General features: G+C 42.0%; 1 protein-coding gene across 2 annotated transcripts in view; it reads right to left on the bottom strand.

Annotated features, from left to right (window-relative positions):
• Positions 1-26922, bottom strand: part of FAM168A (family with sequence similarity 168 member A) — a 579070-nt gene extending 552148 nt beyond the window's left edge. The window contains exon 1 of one of the 2 annotated variants that reach the window (XM_029602124.1): positions 26626-26922. The gene's annotated coding sequence lies outside the window, so the exon portion shown is untranslated. The remainder of the gene's footprint in view (positions 1-26625) is intronic. The other variant, XM_029602123.1, reaches the window with a different exon arrangement.
• Positions 26923-27797: the final 875 nt, after the last annotated feature.

Raw genomic sequence — 27797 nt, 5'->3', positions numbered from 1 at the left:
TAATAATAACAATAATAATTACACTACGCCAGTAATACCTGGAGCGGCAGTCTCATCACAAAAGGCTAGCCTTAAGGAGTTCGAACCGACCTCATCCTTAGAGATCGAAATATACTAAAAAAGCTCAAACCCTCTTCTCACCCTCAGGATACCATACCCACCAATCTCCTCATCTCTTGTGCTAAAATCATATCCAAACCCATCGCACAAATCATAAATTGCTCCTTCTCTCAAGGGATTGTACCTGACCCACTAAAAATGGCAATCATAAAACCACTCTTAAAAAAACCTAATCTTTCTCCTGAAAACCCAGCCAATTTTCGCCCAATAGCTAATCTACCATTCATCGCAAAAATCTTAGAACGAGTTGCAAACAAACAACTAACAGAATACCTAAACGACCACAAAATTCTTTCCCCATCGCAGTTCGGTTTCCGCCAATCTCGAAGCACTGAAACCCTCCTAATCTCATTAACGGACTCAATATTACTTAAACTTGAAAACAAACAACCGTGTCTTCTCATCCTCCTAGATCTAACAGCAGCCTTTGACACGGTCAATCACAACACATTAATAGATCGCCTGGCAGAAATTGGCATCAGAGATGAGGCCCTCAACTGGTTCAAATCGTTCCTACAGAACAGACAGTATAAGGTCAAGATCAACAAGGAAGAATCTCAACCAGTCACCTGCAACTTAGGAGTCCCACAAGGATCATCACTCTCTCCAACCTTATTCAATATTTACCTTCTGCCACTCTGCCAGCTCCTCATCAACCTGAATCTCGTCCACTACTTATATGCAGACGATGTTCAGATACTGATTCCAATTACCGAATCTCTCCAAAAAACTCTGGACTTCTGGAACTCTTGCCAACAAGCCATCAACAACTTACTCACTAACCTCAACTTGATCCTTAATCAAAACAAAACAGAATATCTCCTCATTTCCCAAAACGGAACCTACACACTTCCAAGCACCATCTTGTCAACTCAATTAACAATAACCCCACAAGTCAGAAATCTAGGAGTTATATTGGATAACCAAATGAATTACAGATCACTCATAAATAACATTGTAAAGGATGGATTCTTCAAATTACAAGTCTTAAAAAGACTGAGACCACTCCTACATTTCAAAGACTTCCGATTAGTTCTACAAGCAATCATTCTCACGAAAATAGATTACTGCAACTCTCTTCTACTGGGTCTCCCTGCCAACGCCATAAAACCGCTACAGATGCTGCAGAACGCTGCAGCGAGGATCCTAACCAAGTCCAACAAAAGAGACCACATCTCACCCATCTTAAAAAGCCTACACTGGCTTCCCGTCAAATTCAGAATACTATTCAAAGTGCTCTCAGTAACCCACAAGGCAATACACAACCTGGCACCACTCGAGCTCACATTCCCTCTCCAACTCCACACATCTTCCAGACCAGTGAGACAAGCCTACAAAAACAACCTTCAAATTCCACCGATGAAGTCAGCATTAAGTAAAAGAGCTTTCTCCACAGCTGGGCCTAAACTCTGGAACTCTCTCCCATCAGAGCTCAGATCACTGCAATGCTCCACTACATTTAAAAAAAGGCTCAAGACTTGGTTATTCAACCAAGCTTTCCCATAACATCAACCTGCGAAATATCCCTGCCAATATCCCCTCAGTGGTAACACGCTAGAGAACTATATAGATCTTCTCTAGAAATCACATGATCTTTGGCAGTCTATTATCTTTGGCAGTCTATCATTAAAACCCAGCCTCTAGCCTATATTAGGCACCGCTCATGTTAATTATGTTATTACCCCCATATATCTTAATCCAAGTTAATTCGACCTGTTCATTGTAAGACATTTACTTGTCATTGTTGTTATTGTTTAAAATGTAAACCGAATTGATCAATAATTTTGTTATTGGAAAGTCGGTATAGAAAAATGCTAAATAAAATAAAATAACCCCTTCGTATGATGTCCAAGACCCATTGGTCTGAGGTGATTTAGGTTCACTCTGCCTAGTACCTTAGCAAGCACCCCCCCCCCCCCTAGTGGGGCTATCCCCATGGGGACCCGGCTAAGAATCATTGCTGCAGCAGGTAGCTCTGCTTCACTTTTCTTGCCACACAAAAGGACTGGCCCTTCTTTTAAACATCTGAGGAAGGTTACTTCGTGGGCTTATTTATACCTGGCGCCATTCTCGGAAGTGTTGAGACCTGAAATTCTGTGACCCTGCGCAACTTATTCTTGAGAAATCTATGGGGTCTTGATTCCCCCAGTTTCTTCACTAGCTTTTCTAATTCTTCTCCAAAAAGATTACCTATAAAAAGCAGTTTAGAAAAGCATGATTTTGACAAAGAGTCTACTACCCAATTTTGCAGCCCTAGAAGTTATCTGACAACTACCCTTGAGACCCGAGCCCTAGAAAACATTCTAAGTCATAAATATCAGCCAGAAATGGCCGATTCCAAACAGGCTGATTGTGGACAGACTCAGAGCTGTTGGATACAACATAAGGCAGCTCAGGCCATATAACCTTCACAAATGGAGGTAAGCAGGGCCATTGCATTTGTTTTAAAGGCTTGTTTGAGGGTTACTTCTATTCTCCTGGCTTGCAGATACATCAGCACGGACCCCTCCCTTTTAAGGGAATGCTCTTCCGCACAACTGCTGAGAGACCAAGGGATTCTCAGGAGACTATTCTCCTCCAGTGGCAAGGGGTAAGTCTTACTTAAAACTCTTCCCTCTTTAAACCCCCACTTGTGGGGTATTCCATTCAATAACAACCATGAACCTGAGGGTGCTGTGCAAAGGGAATATCTTGTGGCTTCCTAATGCCTTGGAGAATAGTATCCCTTTCAACTGTCTCTTTAGTGGAAGCATCTGACATCCCCAAAGCAGCAACCACACTAGAAATAAAGTCCACCAGCTCCTCTTTCCAGAATAGGCAGACAGGCTCTGGTGGTGTTATCCTTAGAAGAGAACTCCCTTTCTTCCTGCAAATACTTCAGGGAGCCCTAGGGGAGACTCCCACCCCAGACCATGAAATTTCCCTAGAGGTATTGGTACTTCAATGCCCCCATAGGGGGAAGTTCCCTAGGCTGCTGCCCCTAGGGGATTCAGATGCCCTATGCTCTGCAGGTCTAAACAAGGCCATATATGAGTTATGCATTGCCATAAGTCTAGGGAAAAGGTTTTCTCCAGGGATTCTTAGAGCCCTCTTGAGCCAGCATCCCCCTAATGAAAGAGGCAGAGACATAGACTGACTTTTTTGTTTTTTTTAAATGTAAGGGCTGCGAGGTTCCTCAAAGACCTAGGAACCTTACTCTGGAGGTTCCACAGATCCCTTGGGGTAAGGGATAACCACCAGTAGCTCAACCAGGACAGACTGAGAAAAACATTCCCATTGAGAAAGTCAACCCCTAGAAGTTGATGTCCCAGGAGCAACAAGGACTTAACCAAGTTGTGGCCAAACCCAGGCTCTGGGACCTACCATTCTCAAGTATCCACAGTTGCCAGAGGTAGACTACTAGTAAAAGTCCTTATAGCTCAGATTGAAGTCATAAAAGAGGTGTGTCCTGTTTCCATCAGCTGTGGATGGGGAAAACCCATGTGATGACTAGTCTAGAAGGAAGAAAACAAAATAAAGTAATTTCCTGCATGTGCTTTGTGGATGAAATATCTGGATTTTGATTATTTTACATTAACTAATGTAATATGTCTGGTCTAAATCATCAGTAAGGAACTCAAGCTCAGTGTAGTGAGGGAAGGAGGCCATAAATTTGAATTATTTGCACATTTGCCCTGCATGAATGGCAAATGTTCAATAGTGTTGATCCAAATATGATACTAAGTATTTTGATGATTTCCATTTCAGGGGCAGGTTAAAAGCAAACATACAAAATGTTATTTTGCCACTTCTGCATGTTGACGTGTCCTAAACCTTCAGCAGATGATTCGATTATTTGTTTTTGTGAGGTACAGACAAGGTTAAGGGCATTAAAAGATGGAAATAAACTAATTGTTCCTTGGAGAAATTAACCAAGAGCAACTGTGATGAGTGTCTCACAAATCATGTGACTTGAGTTGAATGTTATAACTATCAAACACATAGGGACTAAAGCATTGACATCCATTAACTGAATTTCAGCAGGAATTTGTAGAAATATATGAAAATGGATAAAATCTGTAAAAATTCATATATCTAAAAATAAATACTACCTAATTTAAGAAGAATATCATATGACATTTATTTATTTATTTAACACTTTTTTATACCGACCTTCATAGTAATAACCATATCGGATCGGTTTACATAGAACAAGGATAACTGAAGCAATAAATAAATTGATAAAAACAATAGAGGTAAATAAGGCAAAAAGTTACATTTAACAAGGAGTAGAAACTTGGAAGCTTAAATAGCTGGAAAAAGATAAAGGCAGGAAGTATAGTAACATAATACAAAGAATATGGGTTAAAGCTTAAGGTGCTTTAACCTAGAAGTGCAAAGTCCATCTTTCGAAAGGATAGCAGATCATTCGTCCAGGTGGGGAAGATTTCGTCCAGGTGAGAATAATGGTGGTTAGAGATTGTCTGGAGGATCAGCGAAGGCTTGGTGAAAAAGCCACGTCTTAAGTTTTTTTCTGAACGTTAAGAGGCAGGGTTCTAATCTTAGGCCTGAGGGAATATTATTCCATATAGAAGGTCCTGCTATAGAAAATGCTCGGGATTTGGTCGAGGAAAGGCGTGAGGCTTTAGTTGGGGGGTAATTCAAAGTTCCTTTGAGAATATCTCTAATTGGTCTGTTGGAGGAGTGTAATTTGAAGGGGATTTCAAGGTCGAGTTGAAGTTCATGATGGATGAATTTGTGTATTAGGGTGATTGATTTATAAAGGATTCTAAAATTCACTGGTAGCCAATGAAGAGTTTTGAGGATGGGAGAAATGTGATCTCCACGGCTGGTGTTGGTCAGTAATCTCGCAGTGGCATTCTGTATCATCTGCAGTGGTTTGGTGGTAGATTTAGGGAGGCCAAGGAAAAGGGCACTGCAGTAGTCTATCTTGGCAAATAGCAACGCATTTGTCAAGTTTATATCCCTTATTTATTTTGGGTAGTGCTGCAGCTTTTCCATTCCTTTGGGTTTTCAACTGAACTGGAACGCCATTGAGCCATTACAGTTTGAACCTTCATTCACAACAGCCAGAGGAGCAAAAGCCAGGTCTGAGAACTGAGCCTAGATTTTCAATGTGACATCATTTAGCACTGTTGCTCAATTTTAATGTGTTATTCCAGAAATGCTGGATCTGTGCACATATGCGTCACCAAACATACTCAATATGTGTGAGGCTGAGAATTTCACAGCCTCTTGTCTTCTGTAAACACAAGTAGATGACAAATACAGCACAAACCCAACATTAAACAAAGAATTTTAAACAAAAAATTTAAAAATAAACAGTACTGCACAGTAGAGAACACGGGAAAAATCATCAAAAGACTATCATGTCAAATAAATGTATTGCCTGACAATAAGTATTGATTTCATTTTCTCTGTTAATATAGAATATAGCACTAAAAGGTACATATCCAAATCTCTTTCAGTCCTTGACTCTGAAGGACAAACAGAGGGCTAAACAGGCAAACAGTGGTAAAGCTGCCATGCTAACAGATCATCCTCATGGCACTGGACTTTGAATAATCTTTTGTTTTAAAAGAACACAGTACAGCACATACCAAGTTCTTCTGGATGTGCCACAAAGCTTGGAATTCTAAAAATATTTTCATTCTCCGAACCATCTGTATTAAACAATAGGCTGTAACACACTAAATGCAAATGGTTCAGAGAATTAAAGTGTTTTCAATAATTCCAAATTATTAGGAAGTCTCCTTTTAATCCAGTATATCCAATCTGCTTCACTGTTCTTTGCTATACACCTTTGCTAGATATCTTAATATTTAAAAAAGTAGCTATAGTCCGTAAATTCAAAAAACAAAATACAAAAGACGTATAAAAATGCAAACATGAAACAGCATCGTAATAAAACATTAAAACGAAGTAAAATATAAAAGAAATATACAAAAATGTAAAAGCGAGAATAAAAATCTTCAAAGGGGCAATAAAAAGCTGATTGAAAAAGAAGAGCAAAAGAACCAAAGTAGAAAGAGAAGATAATGTATGATTGTTGCACAGCTATCATCAGAAAGGAAAGCTTGTTTACAGAAAAAGGCTTTTGTTTTATTCCAGAATGTTAAATATGTCAAGTTGTGATTGTCCACCATGAGATACAATGTCCAAAATATTTTCTAGGCCACAGACACAACCAATTCTCCTGTTTAGTGCCCATTTATAAATCAGATCCCAACTGTTTGACCTCTTCCACAGTTTAACTACAGAACTGGCACTAAACTTGAAGTTCAGGACCCAATGTTACTCTTACTAAAATGCATAGAATAAAATGGAATCATCATTTAAGTGTTAAGATTACAGAAGGCAGCATTACACAGTAATTCTCTGAGATTCTGCTCAACAGTGATCTAGTTCACTAGGGCATGATAAAGGTTGAGTACATCAGGAGTGTAATGCTCTCATTTGCCAAATAAAGTGTCACCAGAAATGCTTGAGACAACTTTGCACAAGCAGCATGTCCTACTAATCTTATAGTAGGATGTTACTTGCACCCTTTAAACTGGAAGACTATTGTCTATTAAACTGTGCCTGAAGACAAAAGTAACAAATATCTCTTTTTTTTTTTTTTTTTTAAGCTCCAGGGGAGATCCAGGAAAGTAAAGATTTACAGAGTCTGATATTAGTGTCAGGCAAAAAGTAGGAAGGTTAAATTATGCTTACCTGATAGTTTTTTTTTTTCCTTGAATTCTGCCAGACCAGTCATTATATATGGGATTTCTCTTTTTCACAGTCGACAGACTCACTTTCATGGCCTCGCTTTGGTAGGTGTGGTTCTGGCCAATACCAGTAAGACTTCTGCCAAAACACTGACTACCAGAAATCCCTCTAATGCCCCATCTTTACTATAAATTACTGAAGACTGCTCTGAGTGAGTCATGTAGTAAGGTGATGGAAAGGTAGAAAGAGGCAGAATGAGGAGGGCACATGACACCATTAATCTCAATTAACCTCTTTGCTCTTGTCTTCCTGGGCAAGATTTGGACTGGTGTAGCAGTACACAAGGAAAGAAAATTATCAGGTAAGTATAATTTAACTTTGCTTATCTTCTTGCTAGACCAGTTATGTATGGGAGTTAACTAAGCTTCCGCTTGCTTGGGCAGGACGAAGACAAGGCTGTCCTCAGGACTCCCATTTCAGAGGCCAAGCCTGCCTTGGCCTGTATGTCCAATCTCTAATATTTTTCTAAAGAGTGCAGAGATCACCATGTGGCGGTCCTGTAGATTTTATCTGAAGAGACTAATATGTTTCAGCCCATGATGCCATTTGCACCCTCAAAGAGTGGGTTTGCAGAACTGCTGGGACTTGCCCACCTGAAAGCCTATAAACCAAAGCTATTGTCTCTAATACACCTAGCTGGCTTTGGATGCTGCTTTCCCTTTCCAGGGACCACCAAATATCACAAACAGCTTGTAATTTTTCTAAAGATGTTCATTTCTCTTAGGTGCTTCAACAGTATATACATCATGCATCCAACCAACGTCGGCATTTGTCTTTTTCTCTTCAGCCCCTATTATTAAAAGCTGGTAGAGAAACATTGGTTAATATGATAAAGACAGAAACCACCTTTGGTAGAAAAGTTGGCACCAGCCGAAAAGTCATTATGAATAGAAGACCAAGTAAGATCTCAACATGAGAGGGCCTGCTGATCTGAGATGTATTTTGCCTAGGAAATCGCTACCAAGAAGGTTGTCTTCAGGGACAGATCCTTTATGGGGGCCTGTTTTATTGGCTCGAAGGGCAGCCTTACTACCTTAAGACCAGGTTGATATCCCACTGAGGGACTAGTGGTCTGAATGGCAGGCATACCTGTTTTACCCCTTTTGAAAACCGCAAAAAGTCCAAGTGCACTGCCATCTGGGCACCTTTGACACAGCTCCTATCGCATGAAATAGTGGCCACTTGAATCTTTAAGGAAATTTATAAGTCAGACCCTCAACCAAGCCGGATTGTAAGAAGTCTAAAATTTGTGATATGTCAGACTTCCATGGGGAGATTCCCTGCTCGTTGCAGAAATCCTCAAAAATCCACCAAACTGACATTTGTTAACAATATTCAGGCTTTTTGATCTTTTAATATGGTTGAGATCATAGCCAAGGAATACCCTCTCTTAGACAACCATGTCCCTTTGAGTGACCAGCTGAAAGAGAATGGAGCTGGGTCCTCCAGTAGAACCAGATCTTGCTGGAGAAAGCCCTGCTCATAGGGAAAGAGCTGCAGGATCCTGCTCAGCAGCCTCACTGGGTCCATGAGCTAAGTAAGGAGTCTTCAGCCAATTTGAGGCTACTAATATTACCATAAATGAATAAGCCCTCTATTCTTTTTATCATTTTGCCTAACAGAGGCAACGGTGAGAAGACAGTAATCTGAGCCATGGCCAAAGGCATATAAAAAAATTTATGTTGCTGGTGCTTGACTCCACACGATGACCTTGGCATTCACCCATGGTGTCCTCAAGTCTACACCCATGCAATCCCAATCAATTCGCTGACATTTGGAAGGCTTCTGGACTCTGTTGCCACTCTACTGGGTCAAGCTTGCTCTGACTGAAAAATCAGCTTGACTCCTTCGGAGTTAACAGTCTGCTTGGGATTAGCAATCTGTTTTTTATTTAGGAGAGTTGTGGGTGGATCCTTGGACCGGTGGCAGATGACCACACCCCCGGCGGAAGATCCTGAGAGGAACCACCTGTCAGGCTCAGAGTATGGAGACAGACACACACTAGTTCTTTCATTAGACAGTATACTGAACCACCAGAGGTGGCAGTAGTGATCTGGAATGCCCGACTGGGCTGTAGTCCCTCAGATACTGAAACAGCGATCCCTGGAGGCTGAGCTGTAGAGAAACTGAAATAGTGAGTAGGCAGGGTATGCAGAGTTCATGTACTGAACCAGATGGTAACACTCACACAATCTCTCATAGAAGCCCAGGAGCTGGAATGTATAGGCCCTTGAGGAGCGAGTACATGGTTCCAGGAAAAGCTCTGAGAGAGCGATGGTAACTCACTGATGTAGTTGGCAGTGATGACTTCCAGGCAGAAGAGAGTACCAAGTAAGTCTGAGAACGAGGGCCCTCGAGGAGCGAGTACCGGTTCCAGACTGTCACCTGAAAAACAAAGGAGAGCGAGGCCCCCGAGGAGCGGGTACCCCTGGTAAGTCCGAGGAGGCAGAGTAGCTTAGGTAGTGTAACCCTTGCAAACTCGATGTGTTAGCAAATTCTAAGACCTTATATATCCGTCGCAGGTGATGTCATCTTCGGGGACGCCCCCAAGGTTCGCGCCATCGCCGGTACTTCAGTCGGGGCTGCGCCACGCGCACGCCCCTAGGCCTCCAGGAAACATGGCGGTTTGCAGCGTCCAGCCGGTCTGGGAATGCCGGAGGTCTTCAGCAGAACGCCACAGCAGCCAATCTTCCGACGGACGAAGAGGGAGGCGCCAAAGAGGTAAGGAGGGTGGAGAGAGGGGTCGGGAACCGACAGACACAACAATATGCTGCTGATAGCAGAAGACCTTTCATAACATAAGTACATAAGATATGCCATATTGGGTCAGACCAAGGGTCCATCAAGCCCAGTATCCTGTCTCCAATAGTGGCCAATACAAGTCACAAGCACCTAGCAAGTACCTTCTTCTGCCCACTCACACAACTGGGCTGCCTCTACCAATAGCATACAGCTGTAAGTGTCCCTTGCTTGTTTACATATACCACTGCTGAGGCTTTCCCCTTTACCAGTGGAAGAAAGCACTGGACAGCTAATCTGATAGCCTGTTTATTGTCCTCTGTACTTCTTCTAACTACCTGGTCCTGGCAATTTTCCCCCTTCCTTCCACTCTAGCATCTCTGGTGATTAAAGCCCAGTCGGGGGGGGACTCTAGGGCAACTCCCTACCACAGACTGGAGGGCTAAAGCCACCAATCCAGGCTCCTCTTTACTTTTAGCTATACTTCTGGTCAGTATTGGTAAACCTGTGTTGATAAAGGGGATGGAACTCCCCTAAGAGGAAACGCTGAAGAGGTTAGGGCTGTTCAGCTTGGAGAAGAGACAGCTGAGGGGAGATATGATAGAGGTCTTTAAAATCATGAGCGATGGTGGTCCCGCTTCACAAGAGAGTGGGAGCAGAAAGGAGGCTGGAATCTACAGGCCGGTTAGCCTCACCTCGGTGGTGGGAAAGGTAATGGAGTCGCTGCTGAAAGAAAGAATAGTGAACCATCTACAGTTGGAAGAATTGCTGGACCAGAGGCAGCATGGATTCACCAGGGGAAGGTCCTGTCAGACAAATCTGATTGACTTTTTTCATTGGGTGACTAGGGAATTAGTTGGAGGAAGAGCGCTTGATGTCATCTATTTGGATTTCAGCAAAGCTTTTGATACGGTCCCGCACAGGAGGCTGGTGAATAAAATGAGAAGCATAGGAGTGGGTGCCAAGATGGTGGCCTGGATTGCAAACTGGTTGACGGACAGAAGACAATGTGTGACGGTAAATGGAACTTACTCTGAAGAGAGCACGGTGTGCCACAAGGATCGGTGTTGGGACTGGTCCTGTTCAATATCTTTACGAGCAACATTGCGGACGGGACAGAAAGTAATGTTTGTCTTTTTGTGGAGGATACTAAGACCTGCAACAGAGTGGACATGCCGGAAGGAGTAGAGAGAATGAGACGTGACTTAAGGAAGCTGGAAGAGTGATCGAAGATATGGCAGCTGAGATTCAATGCCAAGAAGTGCAGAGTCATGCATATGGGGAGTGGAAATCCGAAAGAATTGTATTTGATGGGAGGTGAAGGGCTGATGTGCACGGAGCAGGAGAGAGACCTTGGGGTGATAATGTCTAACGATCTGAAGTCGGCGAAACACTGTGACAAGGCGATAGCTAAAGCCAGAAGAATGATGGGCTGCATAGAGAGAGGAATATCTAGTAAGAGAAAGGAAGTGATGATCCCCTTGCAGGGCCTTAGTGAGGCCCCACCTGTTCAGTTCTGGAGACCGTATCTCCAAAGGGACAGAGACAGGATGGAGGCAGTCCAGAGAAGGGCGACCAAAAAGGTGGATGGTCTTCACAAAATGACTTATGAGGAGAGATTAAAGAACCTAAATATGTACACCCTGGAGGAGAGGAGGAACAGAGGCGATATGATACAGACTTTCAGATACTTGAAAGGTTTTAATGATTCATGGTCAACAACAAACCTTTTACAATGGAAAAAAATTAGTAGAACTAGGGGTAACAATTTGAAGCTCCAGGGAGGAAGACTCAGAACCAAATGTCAGGAAGTATTTCTTCACGGAGAGGGTGGTGGATGCCTGGAATGCCCTTCCGGAGGAAGTGGTGAAGACTAAAACTGTGAAGGAATTCAAAGGGGCATGGGATAAACACTGTGGATCCATAAAGGCTAGAGGATGGGAATGAAGAGTAGAGCCATGGGGGTGGCTTGCTGGAATGTTAACTACTACCTGGTAATTACTGCCCTTACTCAAAAAAAAAAATCCCATGCACGGTTAATGCAACCCCAAAATTGCTCTCTGCTTCAATGGCAAAGGGAAATGTGGAAAAGAGGATTTGCATTCAGATAACAACCAAAAAGGACTGAACTTCGCAATCTGGGTAAACAAATAAATAAACGTGGAGGTAGCTTGCTTATTACGGCAGTTACTACCCTAAACCAATTAAGCCTGATACATCACTTTGAATCCATACACAGCGTTGCTCTCTGCTTCCATGGAAGAGGGTAATGTGGGAAAAGAGGATTAGCATTCAGGCAACAACCAACAAGGTTCCATATTAGATGCTACCACCCAAGAAAGATCTAGGCATCATAGTGGATAACACATTGAAATAGTCGGTTCAGTGTGCTGCGGCAGTCAAAAAAGCAAATAGAATGTTGGGAATTATTAGGAAGGGAATGGTGAATAAAACTGAAAATGTCATAATGCCTCTATCGCTCCATGGTGAGACCCCACCTTGAATACTGTGTACAATTCTGGTCGCCGCATCTCAAAAAAAGATATAGTTATTATGGAGAAGGTACAGAGAAGGGCGATCAAAATAAGGGGAATGGAACAGCTCCCCTATGAGGAAAGACTAAAGAGGTTAGGACTTTTCAGCTTGGAGAAGAGACGGTTGAGGGGGGATATGATAGAGGTGTTTAAAATCATGAGAGGTCTAGAACGGGTAGATGTGAATCGGTTATTTAGTCTTTAAGATAACAGAAAGACTAGGGGGCACTCCATGAAGTTAGCATGTGGCACATTTAAAACTAATCGGAGAAAGTTCTTCTTCACTCAACGCACAATTAAACTCTGGAATTTGTTGCCAGAGGACATGGTTAGTTCAGTTAGTATAGCTGTGTTTAAAAAAGGATTGGATAAGCTCTTGGAGGAGAAGCCCATTACCTGCTATTAATTAAGTTGACTTAGAAAATAGCCATTGCTATTACTAGCAACGGTAACATGAAAGACAGTTTTTGGGTACTTGCCAGGTTTCTTATGGCCTGGATTGGCCACTGTTGGAAACAGGATGCTGGGCTTGATGGACTCTTGGTCTGACCCAGTATGGTATGGCATGATCTGTGCAATCTGGGTAAACAAGCATCGGGGTAACTTGCTTGATGCGGCGGTTACAACCCTTAACCATAAGCCTTATGCTCACCTTTGATACAACTCCAACATTACTCTTTGCATCAATGACAGCGGATGGCAGGAAATTTGAATCAAAGAGTTACCAACAAGAGCCCTGAAGTTGGTGGTTGGTGAAACAGATAAGTATGGGAAAATAAGTGTGGAAGCTTGCTGGGCAGACTGGATGGGCAGATTGGTCTTTTTCTGTCGTCATTTCTGTTTTTATGTCTTGAAGTAGATGTGAACCAGTAGATGTGAATCGGTTATTTACACTTCCAGATAATAGAAGGACTAGGGGGCACTCCTTGAAGTTAGCAGGTAGCACATTTAAGACTAATTGGAGAAAATTATTTCTCACTCAACACACAATTAAGCTCTGGAATTTGTTGCCAGAGAATGTGCAGTTAGTGTAGCTGGGTTCAAAACAGGTTTGGATAAGTTCTTGTAGGAGAAGTCCATTAACTGCTATTAATCAAGTTGACTTAGGGAATGGCCTCTATTACTGGCATCAGAAGCATGGGATCTTCTTGGTGTTTAGGTACTTGCCAGATTCTTGTGGCCTGGTTTGGCCTCTGTTGGAAACAGAATGCTGGGTTTGACGGACCCTCGGTCTGAACCAGCATGGCAATTTCTTATGTTCTAATCCAATCAGTGCAAAAACAGAGATTGCTAAACGGGGCCTCATATGCACTCTGGCCTATGGACCCAGGGCCAACAAGTCTACCCTGAAGTCCAGCGACTGAGGACAGTCCCAATCCTTGGGTAAGACCTGCCCTTGAAAGGTCAGCACCCAGACTATTAGCAGAGACTCCTTTGCCGCTGCCACAGTGGAAGCCAGTGCGGCTGGAGTAGGCCTTGGCATTCTTCTAAGACCTTTTCTCTTCCAGTGGTGCACAGTGTTCCCTTTACCACTACCATGGAAAGCTTATGCGGTTTTGAAAGCAATCTGCTGGGCACCACGAGTCTTCCTCTCTCACCTAAACTTCTCTCCTTGACCCTCAGCGCTGTTCCAGCCTTTCCCCAGAGCCTACTCCCCAGGAACTCACCACTGGGCTCAACATTCCACCTCCTCATCTCCCTTTTTTTTTCCCCCTAAAAAGATAAAAAGGAGTCTCACTCTCCGGTTCCTTCCGAATGAGGAATCGTTCCCTGGAGAATCCACAAACCCTTTGGGGGTACTGTGACTACATGCCAGTGAATTCAACCAGGACTACATTGAGAGTACTGCTTTTACTTGGAGAAGTAACCCCTAAGGGTTGTCCCAGGAGCAACAAGAGCTCAACCAGGCTGGGGCCAAACGTAAGCTCTAGAAGCTAACATTCTCTTCACATGTCTGCAGTTGCTAGAAAGAAAGACTACTAGTATTGGCCAGGACTATATATTCTTATAGTCCAGAGAGGTCATGAAAGAAACATGTCCTCTATCTCTGTCAGCTGGTAATGCTGGTTTGGCAGGAAGACAAGGAAGTAATTAATAACAGAATTACTGAACATATAGGAAGATATGCATTAATAGGGAAAAGTCAACATGGTTCATTTATAGAATATTTAGCATGCTGATCCACAGACCTCAGCAGGTTACAATAAACATGCATAAATCAATATATAATACAATTACAGTTAAAACAAAAATCAAAATAAAACCAACATAAAGCAAAAAAATAAAATATAAAAGCTTTTTTTATTTAACCTGAAATGTCACATCCCCGATTTTTGCAGAAGCTAGAGAGGAAACACTAAAGTCATGCCTTATGAATCTATTAGAACTTTTTGAAGATATAAATAAATGTGGCTGGAGGAGAACCAGTCTATTGACTGGTTCTCCTCCAGCCACATTTATTTATATCTTCAAAAAGTATACTTGGATTTTCAGAAAAGTATACTTGGATTTTCAGAAGGCATTAGAAAATAACCAACATGAGAGACTCCTGAGGAAATTAAAAAGCCATAGGATAGAAGGCAATGTTCCATTGTGTACTGGAAACTGGTTAAAAGCTGGGAAACAGGGAGTAGGACTAATTGGTCAGTTTTCCAAATAGAGGTAAACAGTGGAGTGCTTTAGGGATCTGTGTTTAGGACCAATGTTATTTAACAATGTTCCCTAACTGGTGTGCCTTCAGATCTGATCAGGTGTGCCATGAAAAACTCACCAGTACCTGATGCTCAGGTCCAAACCAGCATCTGAGCATCTGCTCTCAGCATCTCACAGCAACAAGAGACACCTGCAGTAGCACTTAAATGTATAGGACTTCTTTTCTGAGCATATGTACAGTTACACACATCTCACCTTTCTAGCTACAGTATGAATCACGTGCCCTCCAAGTATGCCTCGTATATGCCCCACCTTCTCTGCTTGAATCCAATTCCTCACCCTTTACTGAATTCATTGCTGACTGCATCAACAATGACACCCCTGCCATTATCCTTGGAGACTTCAATCTCCATGTTGACTCCTCTGTTCTATCCTCCTCATGCGATACCTTCCTTCAAGCCCTCCATGCTATTGGTTTCCAGCAAATTATCACCTCCCCCACCCACAAAGCTGGCCATTCCCTGGATTTGATATTCATCAATTCTTGTATCCAGTCCTCCTTCTCCCCTACTTGTACCCCTGTCCCCTGGTCTGATCATTATCTTATTGAAAGCCAACTCACCATCAATACAGCCCCTATGAGGAAGAATCCTCTTCATACTACCATAATAGCCAGAAAAACCTGCCCCAGTGAGGACCTTGCCTCTGCCCTCACGACCGCCCTATCCAATCTAGACTGCTCGGATCCTAGCGCAGCTCTAACTTCATGGTAGCGAATAAACTTTGCCCCTTCTCCAAACGTGTTATAAACACAACCTCGAAACCCTCCAATCCATGGTACACTACCGAATTAAACACATTGAAAAACAAACCGAGGCACAAAGAGAGAACCTGGCGTAAGGATCCTACCCCCCAACACGCTGATAGCTTTAAAACTGCCCTGCACCACTACAGGCTTTCCACCTTGAAGCATAAACGAGATTTCTATGCCGCTAAGATCCATGACTACAGTTATAATCCCAAAGCTCTGTTCGCCTATGTGTCGAATCTCATTAAGCCCACTGCTCCCTGCATCCCAGATTCCGAAGCTGAAGCCAAGAGCAACGAACTTGCACACTTCTTTCATAATAAAATCATGAAACTCCTTTCCAGATTTCCTGACTCCACTCACTCTCCCATCTCGAGCCCTGCTCCCTCCACCACCGCCCTGAGCCCTGCTCCCTCCACCACCGCCCTGAGCCCTGCTCCCTCCACCACCGCCCTGAGCCCTGCTCCCTCCACCACCGCCCTGAGCCCACCGGCCTATCAGTTTTTGACCTCACTTCCTCCAAGGAAATAGAATCTATTCTCAAAAAACTCAAACCTGCCTCACACCCGAGTGATACCATTCCCTCCAAAGCGATTCTTGCTATCCCTAATACTATCTCTAGAGCGATAGCGGGCGTTGTCAACTGCTCACTATCTTCCGGCTCTGTCCCAGACACACTTAAACAAGCAGTGGTCAAACCCCTCCTCAAGAAGCCCTCTCTTGACCCTAAAGACCCTGCAAACTTCCGTCCAATATCCAACCTTCCTTTCGTTGCCAAGATAATGGAAAGAGTAGTTAACTCACAGCTTATTTAGAAAACCACAATATCCTTCATGCCGCACAATTCAGCTTCCGTAAACATCTTAACACTGAAACCCTCCTGCTCACTCTTACCGACCACCTCCTTATAGGTATGGACAAGGGCACTAGCTACCTTCTTGTACTCCTGGACATATCTGCCGCCTTCAATACTATATGCCACAATCACCTACTTGCCCGTCTAGAAGGTATTGGTATCTCTGGCTTGGCTTTAGCATGGCTCAAATCCTACCTATCAAATAGAACGTTCTCTGTCAAAATAGGCAATACCACCTCTTCTTCCCTCCCCTTACTACAAGGTGTCCCACAAGGTTCTTCCCTCTCCTCCACCCTATTTAACATTTACCTTACCCCTTTATGCCACCTCTTAACGGAACTCAAACTTAACTTCTATCTATATGCTGACGATATCCAAATCATAATCCCCATCCGCAACACAATATCTGACGCACTGAAGCACTGGGAAACCTGTCTTGTTCCCATTAATTCTCTACTTTCGAACCTTCATCTTGCTCTGAACACCAACAAAACGGAACTACTACTTATCTCCCCCCATTCTAAACCCCTTTCACTTCATGACCTCTCTTGTAAATCCACTATAAACCAACCCTTTGTAAGAGACCTTGGAGTCCTTCTGGATGAACAATTAAACATGAAAAAATACGTAAGCTCCATCCTCAAAGACGGTTTCTACAAACTAAATGTCCTAAAAAAACTCAAGCCACTGCTGCACTCACAAGACTTTCGTACAGTTATCCAATCCTCCCTCCTTACAAAAAACTCGACTACTGTAATTCATTACTCCTAGGTCTCCCACATGCTACGATCAAACCACTCCAAATGTTGCAAAATGCAACAGCTAGAATCATCACTAACACCCGTAAAACTGACCACATCACCCCAATTCTGAAAGGCCTTCATTGGCTGCCAATCCCTTTCCGAATTCTCCACAAAACATTAACTACCATACACAAATCCATCTTCTCGCACAACTCCCTCTGGCTCGACTTTCCATTTAGCCCAGTTATACAGACCCGTCCCACCAGGTCAGTTAACAAAGGAACCCTGCAAGTGCCCTCTCTAAAAATAGCACATCTCACTTCTACTAGGGAAAGAGCTCTTTCTATTGCAGGCCCTACGCGATGGAACTCCATGCCCATGACGCTCCGATTAGAATCCTGCCCAATTAAATTTAGATCTAAATTAAAGACTTGGCTATTCCATCAAGCCTACCCTGACTAATCTAACTCCCTTTGTGAATTACAGAACTGCCATTGTATAATACCCTTTTATCCTGTCCTTTGCCCTGCATAGCATTAAAATCTTGCCCCCTCCATTGGAGTATGTAATTTACCATTTGTTGTTGAACTTATTTATCTCTTATTTATCAGTTGTCTTTCAGTTGTTGTTGAACCTATTTATCTTAACTAGTTACAATCCTGTATTTTCTTGCCTCTGCCTTAGTTTTCTTTTTAACCCTTTCCCGTTATAATGTATTTTCTTTGCTTTTGTTTATATGTGAACCGGCATGATGTGCCTCTCTAATGTCCGTATATAAAAATAAATAAATAAATAAATAAATAAATAATGAATGAATGAATGAATGAATGAATGAATGAATGAATGAATGAATGAATGAATGAATGAATGAATGCAAGAATATGGGAATTAACGGGCAGCATACAGAACATGGATAGTTGGATCTTCCATTACACAAACTAAGCGGTTGCCTAGGGTGCCAAGATTTAGAGGGGCAGGGGAAGAAGCAGCAAAAACCTCCTGGTACTGCCTATCCATTTTTAAATCATGGCACCACAAGATAGAAGGTAATGGATGTTGAGTGAGGGCATGGAGACAGAGGAAACCAGGTAGGTAATAAAGCTGTAAAGAGATGAAAGTGAGTATGGGGTGGAGAGAGAAGATTCTGGACCAAGAATATGGAAATTTATGAGTAATGACTTGAGAAATAAAACCAGCAGCAGTTAAATGAACGCTGTGTGTATGCATGTCTGTTTTTCTCTCTCTTTGGGTGTGCACATAACCGTACCCACTTAAAGCTGGTAGTGTGGAGGAGCCACTAGTGCCTCCTGCTGTAACAAAGGCACATCTGAATTTGAATTTTAGATTTAATTGCTTGCCTTTTCAAACTCAAGCTCAAGGAAAAGTTTGATTTAGGTACAATAGGTTCTTCCCTGTCCCTAGAAGGCTTACAAAGTTTGCACCTCAGGCAGTGACATGTAAGGTAACTTACCCATGGTCATAAGGAGTATCAGGGGGAGAAGCAGGATTTGGACCCTGGTTTTCCTGGTTCTCAGCTCACCGCTCTAACCATTAGGTAACTTCTCCACATCAGCTAATTTCAAAGTCACTGGAATGTTGCTCTACTGTAACAGGTCCATTATTCAGAGTGTCAAAAGACAAGCTAACTGAGGAATTAGATGAGAACCTTGTGAAACTGGGAAATGGTCATCTAAATAGCAGATGAAATTTAATGTAGACAAATGCAACATAATGCACACAGCAAAAAAAAAATTAAAGCTATAGTATACAATGCTGTGTTCCATACCAGGAATCACCACTCAGCAAACATATCCTGGAGATATTCTGGACAATATTTTGAAATCCTCAGCTCAATTCATGGTAGCAGCTAAAAAAGCAAATAAAAACGCTAGGAATTATTTCGAAAGAATAAGAGAACAAAAGAGGTTTGTAATAAGTCTGTATGGATCAACTTTGCAACAGCACTTTGAGTATTGTGTGCAATTCTGGTTACCCCATCTAAAAAAAACAAAAAACCACACTGTACTTTTATTAGTACTTCTGTAAATCCCCCATTCTCCTCAATACTGTACCCATGTATTCCAGTAATTTATCTCCCCCTTACTTGTAATAACATTGTTCCGTAAATTGTCCCCTCCTTATTTGCAATATCCCTGTACCTATGTAGATACTTCCATAAATTTTCTCCACCTCAATTATATTAATATTGTACCCTTGTATCTATTCTCTCCACCTTTACCTCTTTAATACTGTACAAGTTAAACCCCCCCCAGTTCAATGTACTTTCACTGTTTAGTTCTATGTAAACCAATATGATGTTTTGACGAATACTGGTCTATAAAAGTGTTTAAATAAATAAATATGAAGCCTCAAGATGAGGCTTGATCCAGATTTTTAATACAATCAAGAATGTTCTAAAAATAAACAGACAATCTGGACATCAGGGTAATACAAATTTAAAAAACAAAAACAGGACTCGCAAGAGGTCAAAGGGCAGTTTCTCCACCACAATGTCCATTTAGTAGACAAACAAAATACATTTTTTGAATATAGAACTATTATTGGTAGCTGGTTATCAGACCTTTATTTCACTTTGTCTCTCCTCTCACCAAATAAATTAAATGTCAAACTTAATTTTGTAATTTCTTGTTTATATTTTATTTTACTTCATAACTATGCACTCCCAAGAGTTATATAGACTTATCCTTCATCGCTGATTTATACAATTTCAAAAATGAAATATAGTTCTAACATAAGATTGGGAGTGGGTTCCATATGAGAATTTGATCTATTTTTAGACAATGCACATAAAATTACTGCTGCACAGACTAGATAGGCATTTTTGGTCTTTATCTGCTGTATTGAACCATGTTACCTCATAATTTCATGAACAGATGACTATAAATGAAGGGCAATAACTAAAAAGATTTCAATAACCTTATTAGGGAAGGAGGGGAATCTCAGAGAAAAAACTAGTATATAAAAATGCCAAATGGGACTCTACAAGTTTAAAGCAGAAAAATTTCCTAGAAATGCATCCAGAAAGGTTGTTAAAGTGCTTGCACTCATACTCAAAAGACATTTTCTGCATGTCTTTCCTTTCAACATTTTACAATTTTGCAGTGTTTCTCTTTCCCCAGGCCAATCCCCACATGAGCTTGCCATTCTAGTGTCTACACTTCTGTCTGGTGCATCTGCAATATTCTCACATCTGTCTCCCATCGTTTAGTGTTTAGCTAATAGAAATTCTTAGGCCACAATGTACGGGAAAAGCTATGGCCATAAACCAGACATTTGAAAACCACACAGGGTGCATTCTCAAAAAAAATGGTCCTGAAGTTTTTTCCTACTAATACCGAAAAACACAGGAATGAAGTAATTGGCCAAATTATTTCCTATATGGTTCATTCAAATTTCACTAAAACGGAGCAAACTTTGTGGCACTGCTGCAAATCGTGTGCCCTTTTATTTCAAAATTCCCTTTAGTTTTTTTTTCTAAATTATTTAACTGTCCTTAGAGGTCAAATTCTTTGAAACTACATTGCTGTTTTCTCTCCGTACAAAAATCAGCAGTTTTAAAGGGAGAAAAATCTGCAAAACAAAAAGCACAGAAATGTAATTTGCTTCTTTCTTCATAAGGCAGAAATTATGTGCACCCAGTTAACATATCACCAAACTATCAACATATTGACCCATTAGTCAGTTCTCTCTCTGGGGGACACAATCAGATACATTGACTCAAGGTGCAGCAAAGTATTTCTACGAGGAGTCCATTTTCCTTGAGAACTAATACAGTTACTAGACCTCTACACTCGTAGCCTATGACAAAAGGTTAGCATGACCATTTCTGAGGTTTATTAAATCTGCAGTCATCTGCAGCAGCCAAGGACTCCCCTTAAGCTTGGAGAAGCTGAATAAAAAAAACTACTCTCCCACAGCTCTTAAGTAAACAGCATGAACAAAGAGATGGTTCTTGGCTTGGTCAAAAAGAAAAAAAAAATATTTACTTATAAGAGGAGCCATAGAGTTCACATTTTCTAATATCTAGGTAGGGCCACACACACAATAGAAGAGGGAATTTGCTACTTTAATTGTAATATTTTGTTGCCTAAAAAGTAAAACTGTTTTATATCTGGAAAAACTCTAAATCTATTCTTATTCAACCAGATATGTACAGTATTTTATGATTATGATCACTAAGTCAAGTCTTTTTTGGGTAGTGAACTGAGGAAGACAAGGTGTCAAGTCAATCAGGAGGTAGTTCTATAATGAATATACCACATATTAGCGCCACGGAAATTTAATCTGATTTATATTCTGCCTTTTGTGACTGATCAAGCATGTCACAGCAGATTGCAGTCAGGTACTGCAGGCATTTCCCTATCTGCAGAAGGCTTACATAAATCATGTTATGGAGAAAAGTATAAACTAGAAAAAAATATATAGAAAATACCTCAAATGGTTCAAAATTATTAGGAGGGAAAGAGACAAATAGGAGCAACATTTCGTTCAGCCTCTGTTCCAGTCCCAATGCATTTCTTATTGCAAAATGCACAATTTTGTCCCCCCTTCCTTGAAAGTACTCCCCAGGTTTGAAAACCTAGATGAACTCATTTATATTTATTGAATTATGATTTCCTAAGTATTAATTGTTCTGACTATTTTTCTTAAAATGATTTTTCATAATTCGTTGGCACGGAATATTTTTTTCCTATCTTCCCCCAGCAAACTGAGTGGTAGCAGCGGATGATCATTGGTAATTATCTGTGATCATGTTCTATATTTAAATTATGTATTAATTACAATGGTATGTTTTGTCTTTCTTTTTGTGAATTAATCTTTGTATCTGTTTAATGAAAAATGTTTATAATGTTAACCACAAAAATTAAAGGAGCACAAATAAGGCAATAAGCCACCAAAGAGTACAGTTTTAGGAACTGGATCTCCAAGAGAGTACATTCAAAGAACTAACACCACAGCTCAGAAGTTACAAATAGAATACAGCTGGTGGGAGTGAGTCGATGAACGTGCAAGGAGGAAATGACAGCCTCAAAATAAATAGTACGTCAGAGGAGCATGACAATGAAGATGCTAATGGTAATCACAGCTCTGACTGCTGCAGGAGGACACTGTCACAGTAAACAAATTTACTACTCTAGAGGAAAATGTTTGGCTTTATTGAAGATGATGATGTACTAACCTTTATTTAACAAACCAAACACCTGACACAAAATCTGTTGTCCCATATGGGAGCCTCTGAATTTTCAAATTTCAAAGCACCACATAAGCTTACCATGACTTCTAATCACAATAGACTAATTATGGACCAGCTCAATTAGCGGTGCTCCACAATGACATGCAGAGGCCCTGGCTTCATTTACCAGATCAGGTTTTCCTCTCCCTCAGCTGGCCGATCATAATGCTTCGGCAACACCCACTAGTCAGATTTCGAGCACCCATTACTCGAGTTTTGGAAGGAACATTGATGTAAGATCCACAGTCTAACACCGCTGCAGCAATGACTGGACTAGGTGAGATGGGAGGGGGGATTTAAAAAAAAAAAAAAAAAAAGGTAAAAATCCCCCTGTTGTTACAACTGAAGGCTCATGACATCAGATCCTGGCCCCAGATCCAACTGAGCTGATAGCACAAAGTTGCAGGAGGAAACTCCAAGGCCCCAAAACAAAACTAAAAGAAAAGCAGATTAACTCCTATATATAAATGGAGCTAATCTTTAGCAACAAAAATACCATGATATATTCAATTAATTTCTAATATTATGAAGGGAGAGGGACAGTCTCATATAATATTAGCCGGGCAACATTCTAGGCTACTTACAAATAGGATATTTTAAACCCCTGAATAGACCAGTATAACCATTTTTGTCTTGGAGTTTCAAATGCAATTATTCTACCAAACTCACAACTCGATTTGACTGCTGCTAAAAATTACCATCTCTTTTCGCATCTCCCTACCCTTCCTGTGCAAAGCTGCTGTGTGCTGTCAGTTCTGAACTGTCGAAGCATCCTATCCAAGTACAGCCTAAATGGAGCCTGAAGCTTCAGCACAGTGAGACACAGGCTTATGTTATATGTAGGGTCCTTCATTTTCAGTTTAAACTGATATTCACCCTAATTTTAAGCTGATTAAAAAGCTGCTCCAGACATGCATCGTTTCAAGACCTTTCGCCATTGCTGGAAGCCAGTGTGAGCCAAAACGCATGCTGTGTTTCAAGTGGCACCCTCCTCCAGTGAAAGCTCTCACCCTCCAAGTGCCACCCATGCTGCATTTCAAGTCCCACTTTCTCACCCCCCAAGCAGCCAATGTGCCTGCTCTCTGGTACCATGAATGCATTTAAAGTAGGCCCTGTCCACCAAGAAGGACTTCCTGACAGCCTCCCTGGCCCTGCACAAAAGCAGAATTGCAGTGTTGCAAAGCAGGGGCATAGGTATTAGGGGGAAGAGATGGAGCTTCTTGGTGAGGGGAAAGAGAGAGAAAGGGTCTTGCTAGGAACGCAATGGAGGTAGCGAGGAGAATGCTGCTAAGTGAGTGGAAGAATCTGTTAATGCTGTTTTAGTGAGAAGAGGAGAATTGGATTCAGACAACAACCAACGAGAGACCCGACTTTTACGGTTTGGGGAACAAATAAACATAGGGGTAACTTGCTGACGCAGCACTTACTACCCTTAATGACTAAGCCTGATGCTTTTGATGCAACTCCAACATTGCTGTCTGCTTCCTCGGCAACAGTTAAGGGAAATTGGATTCAAACAGCATCCCAGGGCCCTGACTTTTAAGGTCTGGGAAACTGATAAGCATAGGGGTAGGTAACCTGCACAGTGCAGCAGATACTGGTATAAGCTTGCTGGACAGACAGGGTGGATCATTTGGTCCTTGTCTGACATCATTTCTATGTTTGTATTGTCCTGGCTTCTGTCCACCAAAATAAATTCAGTTATGTATACAAAAAAAAATAGTGAATTTTTTTTTTTCAAATCATTTTCCCCTGTTTTTGTTCTTGTCATAATAAACTGATAAATCCCTGGGAAAAATAAATAACAATAAAACTGAAAATGAAGGTCCCTAGTTATATGTGAATAACGTGTTCCTCGTATGCAATGCTGCTGACATAAGGAGGACAAGGTAAAGCATAAAAAGGGGTGAAGCATTCTATTTTCTCTTAATTTCGGTATTAGAATATCGTGTGTGTCGTCGTCCCCCCCCCCCCCGTTTCCCCAATAATTTTTTAACCATTCATCCAATTCCATTCACATTTCTGCCACACACAGTGCACCTAGTGATCTCACACTTACTACTTTGCCCTTACTTAGAATCTCAATTTTATATTTCCTATAGGGAAATAGATCAGTTCAATTCAGTTAAAATCTCACATAGATCAAAGTACTGTGATGTCATCATGCATTTTATGAGCTGCCCTGCCATTGGTTATATGCAAATTTGTTCCAAAAGAGGAAACTATGCATTAAATGTTCACACAGCTCCCTATTTTTATCTAAAATCCTTGTAATGTAAATGTTTCTAAAATCCAGAATTTGTGTGACTCAAGCCTCATCTGAAACCAACCAAAACAGCTCTAAGCATCTGGACAAATCATTACTGTGCTAAAACTAAATACTGCCAAAATTAAAGTCTGAGACTCATGTACCATGCAAATATGCCCCACATACATGAATACTAAATATAGCCACATAACTATATATGTAAAAAAATTAGAACAAAAGTAGAATATCTACATTATATTTGAAATTTAAATGCTTCACATTAAAATTTGACACACAAGGTAAAGTTAACCATTTTACTTAAGAAGATCCATATTACCAAAGAAATATTTTTGCAACATAAAAAATTGTAGCAAATCTGTCCAAATAAATTAGTGCATCAGTATCTTAGGTGCCATGATCATTTTCAAGACCTCTCCAACTACTCCGAATATGGTTGAGTCTACTTCTTTCCCTAACCCACTGAATTGTAAAAGATACAAAAGAAGCCTAAAAACTAATCTTAAAAAATATTGCTAGGAAAAAAAATCAACTCTAGAAATGTTTTCATTTAACAATTATTTTTATATCTTTGCTCAGTTTGAATCCTAATCAACAACCACTCCACTGTTAAAATAGCAAGAAATGTTGTATATTTTGCACAAAAAAACTGTTCGAATAGTGCTCCATACAGTCAGATAAGGGCAAATGCGCTGCGCTAGAGGCAGACATTTATTATCATTCCTAAAAGACCATTCCAATTGATTTATTTCTTTTAAAATAAAGAAGAAAGCCCATTTGATTTGCAGACCTTAGAAGATTTTCAAGTGAACAGTATTGTGATAAAGATAGACAGAATATATTTGGGGGGGGGGACATTTTACTGGACCTGGCTATCCACTATTCTATTATTTTCAAATCCAAACTGAGTGTTTTATATACCATATTGATATGAAAACAAAAAAAAAACCCAAGAACACCAGTCACCTTCCGATTTTAAACCCTTTCAAGCATGACTATTCCGCACTGCATGGCCATATTTCATGTCTCCTCTGTTTACATAAAGGAGAGAGGAATGCCCGGGGACCCCGCACATATACACAACGATCCGCTGAAATCGCCCTGAAAACCGCAAACGCTCACACACGGAAGGCTTCAAACCATCATTTTTAGGAACAGCGAATTTCAGAATAAAAAAAATAATAATAAAAAAAAAGATAAGAGCATTGTGGTCTTCAGGGTACCCTTCATTCTCGGGCAGGTCAGCCTCTTGGCGCATACCGTGACAGGGCTGGAAGCTCGCTCCTGACACCCCGGGTACGCGGGTTACGAGCGCAGAACTCTCGCATTTACTGCCGGCAGGTTACCGGGGCCGCATCCCAACCGAAAGGCTTATTTTATTACCTTTCAAGACCTGCCAGTGACCCGATCTCCCCCCCCCCAATAATTAATAAATAAATAAATGGGGAGTAATCGAATACCGCTCCCGTGCTATTTATCTCCCAGCTCCGTCTAATGTAATGCGGGGGGGGGGGAAGACACCATCGTGAAAGGAAGAACTTGCAGGCGACACGGCGAGGCGAGGCGTAATATTTAACAGAGGGAGCGGAGAGGGGGCTCCGGTTTCCGAGCGGAGAGGCTGGACCCCAGGCAAAGCTTTCCTCTCTCACCGCGCTCCCAGCTTCCATCCATTCACTCCCCCTCTTGTCCTTTCACGTCTCCCTCCTCTCCCGTCCTCGTTACAGCCGGCCGGCCTGGCAAAGGGAGAGAGGGAGGGAGGGATGGATGCGGCGTTGGGTGCTGCTGCTTGCGGGCGGCTTCCACTCATTTTCCCTCAGTCAGAAAACGGCCATTGAAGCGCCACAGAAACCAAAGCGGTCCCCGCCCCCTTTTAAGCTCTTACCGACTCTACCCTCTCCGGTCCTCCTCCTCCTCCTCTTTCCGCCGCTGCTTATTTTGCTGGCTCAATGTTTGTTTTCGGCTCCCGGTGTTTGTGTGTCTGTGTGTGTGCGCGCGCGCGCGCACAAGCTTCTCTCGCGCTCGCTCTGCTGCAGTCCCCCCTCAGACAGCGCAGTGGCAAGAAGAGGGGGGGGGGGGAGATAGAAGGGAAGCACAACCAGGACCAAGGGCGGAGAGCGAGAGGCTGCCTGGCTCCCTGACGTCATCTCCGCTTGGGGAAAAAGAGGGAAAGAAGTGGGGGCTCGCGCACGCGGAGGTCTGCCGCGCTGACGTCACCGCCAGCTCCAAACCGTTCGGAACCACGTTCGGGAAGAAAGCAGAGGGGAGGGGAGGGGAGGGGGGATGGTGTTTGGAAGATGTCGAGTGACGTCATCCTCCACGTCCGCTTAAAAAATAAAGCCCGATAAAACTGCGAAACGTTTGGAGCTGGCGTAAATAACGCGTCTCAGTATCGACGTAAAGGCGTCGGTTGGGGAATTTTATTGTCGGTATTCGTGTATTCCCTCAATGCCCTCTCAAGCCGTCCTTTCCCTCCCCGACAATATTTTCCCTGTCCAGATAAAGAGTTTTATTATTGCTTCAGAGCTTTATGGGATATTTCCCCCTCCCCCGGGCTTAAACTTTCAAGCGAAGAAACGTCCCCTCAGGCAGGGCCGAAGGGAGCCCCCAGCCGGGAGCTAAGAGAGTTCTGGCGGTTTCTCTCGGTGGCGCGTCGAGGCTTTGGGAGGAGTTTAGGTGTATGTGGGCTGGAAATAAAATGAGGACGAAGCTGTCCTTTAATTTGGAGTACGGCTGGTTTGAGGGGGGAGGGGGAGAAGTCGTTATTTTGCCCGCTGTAAGTTATGGAATGAAAGTCCAAACTGTGGTTGAGCAGCAGCAACTCCTATAAAACGAGGCAGGAAACTGCACTTTTTGAAACCAGCGTGTAACTTTTTAGTACACATATAGGGAATGCGGTATCGATGAACTCTAGAGATGGCAACTTCGGCCCAGAAATCCAAAAAGACCACCGCATCCAGTATGGGTGCGGGTAATATTCTAGCGGGTTTTAGCTATACGCTGCCTGCACTAAAGATGCTTCTGTTAAGCTGTTTACCATGGTTTATGACATGAAAT

This window comes from Rhinatrema bivittatum, chromosome 5 (assembly GCF_901001135.1).
Source record: "Rhinatrema bivittatum chromosome 5, aRhiBiv1.1, whole genome shotgun sequence".
In the NCBI taxonomy this organism is placed as follows: domain Eukaryota; kingdom Metazoa; phylum Chordata; class Amphibia; order Gymnophiona; family Rhinatrematidae; genus Rhinatrema; species Rhinatrema bivittatum.
The sequence above is the reverse complement of the archived record's forward strand: the minus strand, read 5'-3'. Positions and strand labels throughout refer to the sequence as shown.